The following is a 6,000-nucleotide window of genomic DNA, read 5'->3' as shown; positions in this document are numbered from 1 at the left end:
CATGCAGTAGTTATCCCAACAGAATGTTTCCTCTGCGTCAGGAGCAGCCTGTCCAACTCACGGACAAATAGTATCCCACATTCTTGATTTTTAGTTCACAAACAATTCTTATAATAACTTATTACTCCTGAAATTTTGGAGGTTTTAGCTGTTTGTACAGCAAAGTTACAGGACAATACAAATAATTATCAGGCAAAATGTTCTTGGTTTGTGGAAATAATACCACATAACACGTGAAAACAATAATGTAATGTATAATTTTCTGTTGTAACACACAAACTGAACGGTAATGTGACGACACTCTTTTACTAAAAGTAAAACATCACTGCTTCCATGTCTAGCTGGTTGTAAAGGAGGAGGAGTTTACTGGATACGCCCTCCCTGCCCAGTGCACGCTCCTGACACAGGGGGAACAATTCTGTCGGGGATACCTATCTTGGCACAGCACCAGTAACGAGGGAGAAGGAAACAGGTGGGAGCACAGCTGACACTAATCACAGGAAGGAGACAAGGAAAGTTAAACCGAACATGCACAGGAAAAGGGACTGTGAAAATGACACAGGAAACTAACACTGAGACAAGCAAGAACAGAAACATAAACAAGCACAGAGACAAGACTGAAAGGGGAACAAAACATCGGGAAGAGACGTGACGTAGCTTCCAGCCGAAGAAAACTTAAGCCTGAACCAGGCATGTGCAGGGGAGGGCAGGGGGCAGAAGGGGCTTGGGCACCTTCCCCTTTCTTGATGGGCGCTCCAAGTGCCCTTTTCTTGAGACTTTATTAAAATGATTTTTATGTGTGTGTGTGTGTGTGTGTGGGGGGGGGGGGGGGGGGGTGTCCTGCCTGTGCCCCTCAACAATAACATTTAACTATTAATCTCAGTTTTTCAAAATAAAAGGATCTGGCTTGCATCAATCACATGATGACGCTGACTACGAGCGTGCTGTGTGTGAAACAGTACGACAAACACTACCTGTCCTAGATCTAATATTTGGCATATGTAATTCTATTTTAAATCCTATCTGTTGAAATTAAAAACAATATAATTTAGATTCCAGTTATTGCTATTTTTGACAAGGAGTGAAACCTCTTTGCTTTATATAGACGCTACATGCTTCATCCAGAAATTAGAGATTTATGGCTGATCATTAAGAGCCACTGAAAAGAAATATTTTTGCAGCTGTAGCTGAAACAAGCAGAACAGATATTATAAAAAAAAAAAAAAATACACACCTTAATTTGAGGTAGTCTGAAGAGGGCGGTAGAGACTTGTGGCAGACAGAGTTCATGTCCTCTTCTGTGACCTGTCCCGTGCCCTTTGATGCAGAAGTGGCTACACTGTGAAATCTAACTGTACAATTTCCAGAAACAATAAAAGATTTATCGTTCTTTGAAAACGTTGTGTATAATTCATCAAATGAAAAGAGTACACTTAAATGACTGTTTATGATCTCTAGTCAGTATTACTAGTACATATAAAAGCTGAAAGTAACAGCAGGACAACTGGAAAAGGGTGTTGTTTGGTGCCTGCTAAACAAGCAGCTAAGTTTCTTTGCTATTATAATTGTTTTATTTTTACAATAATAATAATAATAATAATACTTTATCTTTATCTTACTCCTCTCTGGCAGCCAGAATGGGTTTCATTCTTTTGAAACTTATTTTTATTATTTACATTTTTAAAATTATTTTGAAAATCTATTTTTTTTACTCTGAATTAAGAAACTGCTTTATTTTAAATTAGATTTTTATTCGGCGTTCAGTGCTATTTCTGCCAATTCCTTTTCCATTTAAACTTTTGTTAATTTTGTAAACTTTATTTAGAAATACTTTACATATTGTGTATACTGTTATATAACATTTTTTCTCATTGGTACATCTGCTGTTCATGTAGTCACTGGTTTTCTGTACTTAAATTCTAGCAAGACCTACAGTGGAATTCTTTTTGCATAAATTTTTAATTTCTACTGAGAAAACATTGGTCAAAAAGTTATATACAATGGTAGAGTTTGAAGAAATTCAGCAGTGTGTGCCCAACAATTTCTCCCTTCCTTATGACAGTAACCTGGGTAGGAGCAAAATGTGCCAGGCACGACATTACTCTACTGCATGCCTGCTTCACAAATGTTTGTCAGCAAAACTTTTCTGTACTACAAAAAACAATCTATCTCATTAACAGATGAATGGATGAATATTATGGATAAGTTAAATAAATTAGGGTTAAAATTATGTAATCGTTCCTGTAACATAGCCATAATTTTAAAAACAAGAACAACAGCCTAATGCATCTTCTCAATTATTTCATCTCAGGAAGAGTCTGCAAAAGAATATGAGTATTTAAAAGTTCTTTATTTCAAAGTGGGGTTTTGTGTATTTAACTACTATATAATATAAACATGAATTAACCATGAAATAAATATCATACTATAATAAATATACAAGTGACAAAAAAGTGATGCAAAATGAAAGTGATCAAAGACATTCAAATAATAATATCATGTTGAATAACACAATGTTTCAGTAATGAAGGCCAGAAATAAAACAAATAGATACTTATCAAACTGTTTGAAGCATTAAAGAGTCAACAAGTACTTAGCATTTTTGTTTTTTACAAATTATAATAAAATATACAGGTGAATCTAACATCCAATAAGTTGGAGTAGTAAGACGTTTTAAGGACCTTTATGAAGGATTAACAGTGACTTAATAATATAAATGGAATAGTGTTTTCATTAATTGTTTTAAGTGATATGGAATCCCTTGGAGCCACAAATTGCTGTGTCTTTGCTCGCTTAGAATGAGCCCTAAACAAATACAAAAACTAGTTAAATATCAAGTTGTGACTAATTACAAAAATCAAACATAGTCAAGTGAAAAGTGAAGCATAAAGAAGCAACATCAAGCAGCTCCTCATAAGTTTAACATGGATCTCCAGGTTTCTGGTTCATGTCCAATAAATAATTCATAAGTCATTTTTCAGGAAATAAAAACCAAACAACAAAGGAAAAACAATTAATACTTTTTCAAATTCCATGTGATATAGTCAAGAACAGTTTATGCACAGAAAACAATTCCTGTAAAAAATAGTGAAAAGCCAGATCGCTCATTAAGATTCCTTGTGTGCAGTAACTGGAATACAATTCCAAAAAAACACAAAACAAAAAACAAGTCATTGCCATTGTATGGTCAACTCTGTGTGAGTTTTTACTAACTGAAGTTGCTTTCACTGTCGTACTGGTAGTAAGGGTTATCGTAGCCTTGGCTCTGAGCGTGTGGTTTGATCTGGGGTCGATTCACAGCGTAGGGGTTGTTCTGACGTCGAGCCTGAGTGAATGGGTTTGTGTTATTTTGGTCACTGTATAACTCCTGCAGAGGGAAAACAATACAATTACTTTCGCAGTGAAATGAACAACAAACGACATAAAAACGAAAAGCTTCATAAAATCAGGGAGAAATGCAAATCGAAGCCTACATCTCTATGGACACACAGAGACATACTCACCGAGCTGTTGTCCACAAAGAAAGGGCTTTGTCGACTGTTTGAAGTCATCTCCAGGTTGGTCTTGCTGTTGGTGGTGGCTCGTGGGAGTTTGGGCGCACCATTGGAAAAAATTGGCAGGCTACTGAACCCCTTAAAAACCTGGCTCATGTATGGGTTTTCCGTATCTCCATCTTTGTCGCTTTTGGAGATTTTCTTTGAGGATCTGATAACAAAATGGTAAAAAAGCATTATAGATTACCATTGCAGCGTTTGTCAGGCATTTACAAACTTTTAAGTTTAAAAATAGTTATAAAGATGTGGATGGCTTAAAAAATAAATTAATGTTTAAAGTGAGTTGGATGGCTTGGTGGGAAACTTACATGGTAGCTATTATTGGTAGAAGGATGAGGGCTATGAGCAGCAGTCCCCCAAGAACAGAGCCCACAATTACCAGAATGAGCTGCCAGTCTAATAAAACACAACACAGAGTTTTTATTGAATACATTTTCTAGTATGGCAAGTTTTAGAGAAGCAATTTAAGTCCCTAACTGAATTCCCTTAGATAGAAAATCAATTTAAGTATTTGTTGTCAATACTCTTTAGGGGTTTTTTTTCTTAAAAAATTATGTTTCAGCTTTCACTTTTAAAAACATACAGTATACTCACTTTCACTGCACTCCAAACCAGAATAACCAAACGAACATCTACAAGACAAAAAAAAAGTTTATTTTAGGATTTTATTTACCCAAACTTACATCAATACTGAACATACAGGAGGAGGAGCACTTACTTCACACATGTATTATCCTCAAATCTGGACCCACTGGGACAAGCTGTGAAAATGATGAGACAGTTAAAGAAGTAGATAAATAACTATTTAAAGAAAGACACACACACATGGAGAGATGTTTGCTTGTTCACTAAGTTATCTTACCAGTGCACATTCTGTCACTGAAGCCTGTTTGCAAATGTTTTTCCAAACAGGTACAGCTGTAAGCTCCATCTAGTGATGTGCAGTTTGAAGTTTTTGCATCACAAGGGTTTTCAGCACACAGGTCTGTTTCTTTAAATAAAGGAGAGGAGGAGGGGGGAGCTTTAGCACATACAGCTTAAAGACTGAATACAAAATGTCCTCAGCAGTTACATAAGTCAGTAACTAACATGTCATGATGTGAACTGTGGATTGGAATGTACAGTCTGATGCAGTTTAGATATACCATTATCATTAGGACATCATAACAGTTTATCTAAATTATAGTTTGAGTCCAAAGTCCAGAATAGAAGCAACCATGAGCAAGAATGTTCCATAGATCCAAAACTATTTATAAAGGGTTTTTTTTTTTTGTTTTTTTGTTTTTACAACTAAATCATCTTGGACAGATGGTGGAAACAGTTAGATTCAGACAGAAATGTAGATATAGTATAAAGGATTCTGAAACACATCTTGTCAATTATATTCTTTCTGAAAAAAAAATATTTATCTTGTGTGAGTCTTATTTTAGAAACATATCAACATAAAAGTGACTGGAAAAACACAGTGTGCTGGAATGCAGGTAATAAACTTACTCTGAAAGGATGCCCCACTCAGCACACAGTCGCCACAAATATTGGCTTCTAACTCCTTTATAACGTCATCTTCTTTTATTTGAGAACTGGCTTTGAAGATGATCTGTAGTACTGCAATGATCCCTGGGCTTGCCCTTAACACACGAGTGGTGCTTGGCCTGTAAAAATGGAAATCACATTTAGTGCTGATTGCATCCTGTATTTATCCAGGATAATATCAGTGTACTGTGATTTAAAATAGGCTGAAAGATAGTATAGTAAAAACTGATATCAGTCTGAGACTTACAGGAGTTTTAGCACTACAGATCCAGAGTAAGTGGGATCACCTCCATAGACAATTTTCAGCTGTGTTTTCAAAAGAAAATATGTTTTCCTCAATATGAGTAAGATTGAAATTTTAGTATAACTGTATTGATTGACAGAGAGAGATAACTCATTACTTACTTTAGCAATAATTTCATCTGCAGTTTTTTTAAATGCGTCTGATTTGGAGTCATTCATGCTTTCCTCATATGTTTTATCAGAGAATTTAAGTCGTCCAGGGAAAACTTTGGCTAAAAACAAGAAAATATCATGATAAGAAACTTGAAAACTTGTAATTTCATAAATATCACTTTCTTGCAAAGAGGAGGAAGCGTCAGCTATCCGATATCAATATGCAATCTGCAGATCTCATGTAGTATCAGACAGGAACTGGCAACATTAAAAAAAAACGCTAACATAAAATTTTCTCTGCTTGCCTGGCAAACTCAAGGCAACAACTATAGTTCAGGATGTCACTGCTCCTGCCCAAAGTTATTTCCACACAAATAAAAGATTTTTTTTTAAAAAAACCACAACCTGCTATTCTTACAGTTTTGTTTTGTTTGTCTTTTTTGCATGGATTAAGTAAAACAAATCTAAAATGCTATTTGACAGATTTCTAATTTTGTCACTAAGCTAGGCTAACAGT

This window comes from Pelmatolapia mariae, linkage group LG8, assembly GCF_036321145.2.
Source record: "Pelmatolapia mariae isolate MD_Pm_ZW linkage group LG8, Pm_UMD_F_2, whole genome shotgun sequence".
NCBI classification, from domain to species: Eukaryota; Metazoa; Chordata; class Actinopteri; order Cichliformes; family Cichlidae; genus Pelmatolapia; species Pelmatolapia mariae.
This window is presented reverse-complemented; position numbering follows the sequence as displayed.